Raw genomic sequence first — 8,421 nt, 5'->3', positions numbered from 1 at the left:
ATTCAGTAGCAGCCACTCCATTTCACCCCAGTAGCCAGGATCAATCACTCCACCCAGTACTGTGACCCCTTTCTTTGCCTGTTGGTTCAGTGGCATATGGAGCCCCAGATGAGATGTGGTGGTTTCAGTCTCTGATTCATCAGAATCATGACTGTGTTCCCTGGTAATGGCTTTTCTTCTCTGGGTACCAGGCTCACCAATCGCAAGGTTGTGGGGAGACAGGAAGCAAACATTTTTCTAGTGGGTTATTAGGAATAATAGTGAAAGGGAAAAAAAGGGGGGAGAATTCCCTGGTGGTCCAGTGGTTAAGACTCCATGCTCCCAATGCAGGGGGCACAGGTTCGACCCCTGGTAGGGGAACTAAGATCCCGCATGCCACACGGTGAGGCCAAAAAAAAGAATAGTGGAAGGGGCCATTCTCACCTCCACCCTTGGTTCTTGGACCCACTCATCTTGCCTACAGGGAAATGGCCCCATATATTGGCTACAACTTTAAGGCATATACTGTATCTTGCAGGATGGCATCCTAATCTTGGAGGATGCTGTCTCTCAGCAGATGATTCCACCATCTCATCAAGGCAGACTCTTCCAGGGTGCTCATTGAGACCAGGTGCAAATCATGAATCTCACTGTAATCAATAAACAAGGCTAGCAGTCAGCGCAAACCTCCCTGAAACTCATCAGAACCATGGTCATAAAGCAACACAAGTAATCATGTCAAGGAAGAAAAATGCACAACCTAAAAGTTGCAAGATATGTTTTATTCGGGGACCTTATTGAAGGCTATAGCCTTTCAGAAAGCTTGGAGGAACTGCTCCGAAGAGATGAGGGAGATATAGGCGTTTTTGCTGAAAAGACAACAACAGCATGTAGTTGAACATAAAAATATTACTGTTAATCACAGAAAACAGCCATCTCAGGTTAATGATTTTAGTGCTTTTCTCTATATGGGAAGATGCAAGAGTCTGGGCTCGTGGAAATTATTCCTTATTTATGCATCTTAACTATCTAAGGTCACGTGTGGTCAGGCCATTCAGGTATGGCTTTTCTCTTGCTCTCTGTACATCTCCTGCTCGAACAGTCCCTGCTTCACTCACATGACTATCCAATACTATTAATTATAGGGCTTAATCAGTAAGTATCTACATGCTTGCCCCCTGCCCCAGGTGCTGGTTTCCCTGGTAACTGACGAGCCAACATTACATCAATTCCCCTTATAAATGGTAGCCTCCTTCTCCCCCGAGTGTTGAGGATTACAGCTATGGCCTGCCTGCCTGCCTGCCTGCCTGCCTGCCTGCCTGCCTGCCTGCCTGCCTGCCTGCCTGCCTGCCTGCCTGCCTGCCTGCCTGCCTGCCGTACACAGTAGGGTGTCACTCCAGGACTTCTGCTTCAAACGTGTAAGATCCCCTATCCAATAAACCATTGATGTCTCTGTCACTGTCTCTGGGTTCTTTCTTCGGTCTCCAAGCTGGGCGACTACAAGGCTTGCAAGCCTGCAGTGTGGAGCCCAACAATTTGCAAGTCAGCCTGGAGGCCGAGGAAACTCCCTTGAGCACTGAGATGTCAGGAAATAGGGATGGGGAACGGAAAGTTGCGGGACCAATCCCATCCACTAGTACATGGTGCCCTGTGGCAGCTGGCTACCATGGGAGGTGTCTTTCTCTTCCATTATATTGATGATATCCTGTTAAGCTCAGAGTCTAGTTTTAAAGTAACAGCCCCATACTGGTGATTCATCTGACTGCATGTGGATGGCTGGCAAGGACCTGGATTATCTACAAAATACAAGCATACTCCCAACCCACCACTCCTAAACAATTACAGACACAGGCTTTAGTGATATTAGCTCAGGTACGGGTTTGTAAGTTGGACATGGCCAGTTACCCAGAAGGGTTTGGCTGGGGCCTGTTGCAATGGCAAAATAATAAGAGTACCCTTGGGCTTCTGGTCCCAGCTATGGAAGAGGGCGGAGCAATGATACAGTGTGATGGAACAACAGCTGTTGCCGTCTACAATGCAGCACAACAGGTAGAAGATCTTTTTTTCTTTTTTCGCGGTACGCGGGCCTCTCACTGTTGTGGCCTCTCCCGTTGCGGAGCACAGGCTTTTCCACCTGCCCTACAACCCCACTGCTGCCGGGCTAATTGAAAGGACGAATGGACTACTTAGCCAACAACTGAGATGGAAACTTTCAACATGTGGACCAGAGGCTAACTCAAGCCCTACAGACTACACCTGGACATCCCAGTGCTTACTCTATGTTAACCTGGAGACAACTAGTCAGCACAACCCAGGTTCAGCTGCTGACCACCGAAGGGCTGTTGTCAAACATGGATCAGGACAATAACTCCCTTTTGTCCTTGCTACAGGATCTACCCCCAGGAGAATACATTATAAAATGGCCCTGGAACTGGCAGGTAAGTCCCCAGTAGTTTGGACTTGCTACCCTGTGGGGACTAGGATTAGAAAGGGACTTATACCTACCTATCTTCTTCCTGGCCCCACCTAAGGCTACAAAGGTAATTAACCCGGGCCCCCTACGGGAGAAAGGCACCATTACAGTAACCCTGGGGTCTGTTGTTATAGCACCTCTCCACTTGGCACTGGCCGTGGGGACTGAGGGTGGACAGGCGGTGTGGTACTGCAGGCCAGGACGAAAACCACAGGCAGGGATGGTGTTATCTCAGCGTGCTGTTACTACTTGGATTTTGCTTAATGGTCATGATCATCCCTGTATTGTGCCTGTTAAACATCTTACATTTTGTCCCTCGTCTGAGCAGGGGGAATCTGTTCATGGACTGGGTGACAGTGGCTTTGCTGAGAAATGCGTCCGGTTGCTGGGTCTACAGCAAGATGCCATTGTCATCTGCTTTTGGACTTCCATGAAAAACTAACCCAATAAGTGCCTGGCTTCCTCTTTGCACCCTTTAGCTGCTGGTGTCTGTACTGCCTTTGTGGTATCTGGTTGCAGTGCCCCCTACATACCTGACCCCAGGAATATCGGAGAGGGGGAACCAAGACCGAAAGGGTCAGCCAGGGTGTGTAGGGGTGGAGTGTACCCCTACAGGCCATGTCAGGCCATTCAGGATGGCTGTTCTCTTGCTCTCTGTACATCCCCTGCTCAACCAGGCCCTGCTTCACTCACGTGACTATCCAATCCTCTTAATCATAGGGCTTAATCAGTAACTATCTACATGCTTGCCCCCTGCCCCAGGTGCTGGTTTCCCTGGTAACTGACGAGCCAACATTACGTCCATTCCCCTTATAAACAGTAGCCTCCTTTCCATCCTCTGCCTGCCGTACTACGCAGTGGAGTGTTGCTCCAGGACCTTTTGCTTCAGACGTGTAAGAGCCCCCATCCCATCAACCATTGATGTCTCTGTCATTGTCTCCAGGTTCTGTCTTTGGTCTCGAGGCTGGGCAACTACAAGGCTTGCAGGCCTGTGGGGTGCAGCCCAGCAGGCCAGTATCCTATCTTTCTCCACCCTGAATTCCCTCCAGGGCCCATGGTCAGGGCAACTACAGTGGCTGATGGCTTGTGGGTGGGCAATGTTCATTGTTTACTGGAATGGCAGGCAAAATATTTTTGTCTGCAGTCATTGTTCCATGGTTTGACCAAGGATCAGTGCCATGCAAAGGACACTAAACACCTCAGGCTGATTCCAGGCCTATTGGAATTGACCTTTACGACACAGGCACAGTCCTCCATTACGGGTCATGAGGAAATCCCTGAGGCCATAGGTCTATGTAGGCAGCACTTTAAAAGGTTGCAGTATCTTAGTAGAGACCCTGTGATCATCTAGCTGTGGCCACAGATCCACATGGTTGAAAACACGGGATGACTTTTTAGGCTCTGTGGCTCACTGTGGTAACTGCACTTACCTGTCTCTGAAGGGTAAACACCTGTCTTTGCCACTCAGTCTCCATTATTTCCACTGAATTTAGGGAACCCAATTCCAACACCCCCACTGTCTTCTCCAGCAGCTGTGATGGAGTTCAAGGATGCTCATCTCATCTCACCAATTCATTTCTTTTTTTTTTTTTTTTTTTTTTACCGATTCATTTCTTAATAGCTTTGTGAAGGGTGCGTCTTTTAGCCTTCACAGGTGGTACAGGTAGGGAAGGCTGAGCAGGTTGCATCTAACAGATCCATTCTAATTCATTCATTTCCTGGATCCTTAGGATTCCTTTACTGATGACCTTATGCCCGGGGAAGACCTGGCATTTCGACCTCATTAATTGTAGGCAGGTGGTTCTCACGATCAACTGAAGGGCTTATAAAACACAGATTGCTGCGCCCTTGCCCCCATAGTTTCTGATTCAGGAGGTCTGGGTTGGGGTTTGAGAATCTGCAGTTCTAAGAACTTCCAGGGTGTTGCTGATACTGTTAGTCCAGGGACCACACTTCAAAGTTCTTAAGAACCCCTGCTGTAGGTCACCAATAAGTCCAGGCTTTAATTAGGCAATCTAACAAACGATAAGTACTACTCAAGTTTGTTTCAGCCAAAATATTAGGTGACCGCACCCATGTGGCGGAGTTTGACTCCATCAAGCCTTCTATTCCATCCCTTCTAGTCCTACATGTTGGTAATTCACTCCCATGTGTATCCCCCTAGGTTCTTGCTAATATAGATTAGCAAGATCTTGTAACTCTTTGATGTATATAGGGCCGCTCCTCTCTGAATGGGTTACCTTAGGGTCTCATCTTGGGTCTGGAGGTGAAGAAAGGTGGTGCCTGAAGAGACAGCTTGTGAGACAATCAGCTATTGCAGATACAGCCATCTTACAGACTTTACGTAGAGAAAAGTTTACTCCTTGGTAGGTGGGATTGAGCAGGGTTGGGAAAGTTGGAGGTGATGTATTGAGGGGAATTTGGAGCCTCAGAGGTTCACTTCAGACACTAAGAAACTTTATTCGCCCTACAACATTAGAATCTGCAAATGTCCCCAGCCCAACCTAATTCCAAGAGAGACATTAGTTTCAATAAATGAAACTAATGTTTTTACCGTTCTATAACTTTATTGGACAATCAGCAGTTAGTTCTCATCCACATTAACTGTAGATTTTTGAAAGTGGTGACAGGTACATAGGTACCGATGTATAGAGCTTGTTTGAATCTTCATTACATTTTCTCGACAACGGCACACGGATAAGGTATGGGACATTCCTTATTCCTTTGGTCCAGACAGCTTTGAGCCTGACGTCAGTGCGTACATCTGGAGTTCCCATGTCCTTCCAGATTTCTTTGAGTGCCGGAGGGGCGTCCTTCTTGAAACCCACTCCGTGGACGTGCTTGTGAATGTTGATAGTGTATTCTCTGGTTACCACCTTGTTGATGGCGGACCGGCCCTTCTTCTTGTCACCCTTCTTTGCAGGAGCCATCCTGCCGGGCCATAAAACAAACTTTTTTTTTTTGCGGTACGCGGGCCTCTCCCGTCGCGGAGCACAGGCTCCGGACGCGCAGGCTCAGCGGCCACGGCACCGCTCCGCGGCATGTGGGATCCTCCCGGACCGGGGCACGAACCCGTGTCCCCTGCATCGGCAGGAGGACTCTCAACCACTGCGCCACCAGGGAAACCCAAAACAAACTTTTTACTTTAGAATAGGTCTAGTTAGTTCTTTACCTATGCTGCGCGGCATGCAGGATCTTAGTTCCCAGACCAGGGATCGAACCCAGGCCCTCTACAGTGGAAGCGTAGAGTCCTAACCACTGGACCACCAGGGAATTCCCTAGAATAGTTTTAGATTTACAGAAAAGTTGCAAAGGTAGTACAGAGAGTTTTCATGTACCCCACACCCAGTTTCCCCTATAATTAACAGCGTATTGTGTTGGCCAAAAAGTTCATTCGGGATTTTCCATTGCAGAAAAACCCAATCGAACTTTTTGGCCAACCCAATACATTTGTATGGCACATTGATTGCAACTGATGAACCAATATTGATACATTATTCGTAACTAAAGTCCACACTTTAGTTACTAAAAGATTTCCTCAGTTGTTCACTTATGCCCTTCTTTGTTCCACGAGCCCACATTGCATTTAGTTGTAACACCTCCTTAGGCTCCTCTTGGCTGTGACAGTTTCTCAGACTTTTCTTGTTTTTGAGGCCCTTGATAGTTTTGAGGAGTATTGGCCAGACATTTTTAGAATGTCCCTCAATTTGGGGTGTCTGATGTTTTTCTCATGGTTATATTGGAGTTGTGGATTTGGGGGAGGAAGACCACAGAGGTAAAGTGCTGTTCTCATTATATCATATCAAGGATACATACCGTCATCATGGCTTTTTACTGTTGATCTTGACCAGGATCACCTGGTCAAAAGAAGCGATTCTTTTCCTCTCCCCTTTCCATACCGTACTCTTTGGAAAGAAGTCACTATGTACAGCCCACACTTAGAAGAGTGGAGAAGGTTCAAGGTTTTTAGCCTGGTTTATGTATGCCCAAATGCCCCATCCCATATCTCAGGGGCTCCTCCCTCCCTACCAGTTTTCTGTAATGTGAGAGACCTGGTAGGTTGTGCATTCCAACTGGTGCTGTGGCTCTATAATCCTTACCATTAGACCCAGGTCTTGGTCTTCAGCTGTCTGTGCCCTATGACTACATATGACTCCTTCAAAGCTTCCCTTAAGGCCTTCTGGTTGCCTCTGCATGCTCTATTTTTACTTAAGAGCTTTACTTAGGTATAACTGACCTACAATAAATTGCACATATTTAGAGTGCTTAATTTAATATTTTAACATGTATACACCTGTGAAACCATCATCACAATCAAGATAATGAACACATCTATCACTCCCAGAAGTTTCCTCATGTAACTTTATAACCTTCCCCTTCTCCCCACCTCTTCCCCAATAGGCAACCACTGACCTGCTTCTTGTCCCTGTAAGAGTGCATTTTCCAGAATTTTATTGTTTATTTTATTATTTTTTAAAAATTAAAATATAGTTGATGTACAATATTGTTAGTCTCATGTGTACTACATGATTATCTGACATTTGCATACATTAGGAAATGATCACCATTGTAAGTCTAGTAACCATCTGTCCCCATACAATGTAATTACAATATTATTGACCATATTCCTTATGCTGTATATTCCATCCCATGGCTTATTTATTTTATAAGTAAAGATTTGTATCACTTACTTCCCTTCACCTATTTCACCCTCACCACCTTCCCCTCTGGCAACCACCAGTTTGTTCTCTGTACCTATGAGTCTGTTTCCATTTTGTTTTGTTTTGTTTTTTAGATTCCACATATAAGTGAGATCGTACAGTATTTGTCTTGCTCTGTCTGATTTATTTCAGTTAGCATAATACCCTCTAGATCCATCCATGTTGTCACAATGGCAAGATGTTTTTCTGGTTGAGTAATATCCCATTCACCACATGTTTATCCATTCATCTATTGATGGACACTTGAGTTGCTTCCATATCTTGGTTATTGTAAATAATGTTGCAATGAACATTGGTGTGCATATATTGTTTTGAATTAGTGTTTTTGTTTTCTTTGGGTAAATTACCCAGAAGTGAAATTGCTGGATCATGTGGCAGTTCTAGTTTTAAATTTTGGGGGGAAACTTCATACTGTTTTCCACAGAGGCTGCACCAATTTAAAATCCCACCAACAGTGCACAAAAGTTCCCTTTTCTCCACATCCTCGCCAACAATTGTTATTCGTTGTCTTTTTGATGATAGCCATTCTGGCAGGTGTGAGGTGGTGTCTTATTGTGGTTTTGATTTGCATTTTCCTGGTGATTAGTGATGAGCATTAGTGTTGAGCATCTTTTTGTGTGTCTATTCTGGCCATCTGTGTCTTCTTTGGAAAAGTGTCTATTCAGGTCCTCTGCTCATTTAAAAAAATTTAAATAATTTTTTATTTTTGGCTGCATCGGGTCTTCGTTGTGGCACGTGGGATCTTCATTGAGGTGTGAGGGATGTTTTGTTGCAGCGCTTGGGCTCTTCATGGTGGCACACGGGGTTCTCTCTAGTTGTGGTGTGTGGGTTTTCTCTCTAGTTGTGGCGTGCAGGCTCCAAAGTGCAAGGGCTCTAGTTTGTGGCATGCAGGCTTTCTAGTTGAGGCACGCAAGCTCAGTAGTTGTGGTGCGTGGGCTTAGCTGCCCTGCAGCATATGGGACCTTAGTTCCCTGACCAGGGATCGAACCCACACCCCTTGCATTGTAAGGTGGATTCTTTACCACTGGACCACCAGGGAAGTCCATGCCTTTTTTTTTTTTTTTTTTTTTTTTGAGGTACGCGGGCCTCTCACTGTTGTGGTCTCTCCCGTTGCGGAGCACAGGCTCTGGACGCGCAGGCTCAGCGGCCATGGCTCACAGGCCCAGCTGCTCCGTGGCATGTGGGATCGTCCCGGACCGGGGCACGAGCCCATGTCCCCTGCATCGGCAGGCGGACTCTCAACCACTG

At 46.4% G+C, this 8,421-nt stretch overlaps 1 pseudogene across 1 annotated transcript; it reads right to left on the bottom strand.

Annotated features, from left to right (window-relative positions):
* Window positions 1-5,029: 5,029 nt before the first annotated feature.
* LOC307055661 (large ribosomal subunit protein eL31-like) lies at window positions 5,030-5,382 on the bottom strand (annotated as a pseudogene). Its single transcript has one exon. The product of its transcript is annotated as a large ribosomal subunit protein eL31-like (transcript).
* Window positions 5,383-8,421: the final 3,039 nt, after the last annotated feature.

This window comes from Hyperoodon ampullatus (assembly GCF_949752795.1).
Source record: "Hyperoodon ampullatus genome assembly, chromosome: 7".
Classification (NCBI taxonomy): Eukaryota; Metazoa; Chordata; class Mammalia; order Artiodactyla; family Ziphiidae; genus Hyperoodon; species Hyperoodon ampullatus.
The sequence above is the reverse complement of the archived record's forward strand: the minus strand, read 5'-3'. Positions and strand labels throughout refer to the sequence as shown.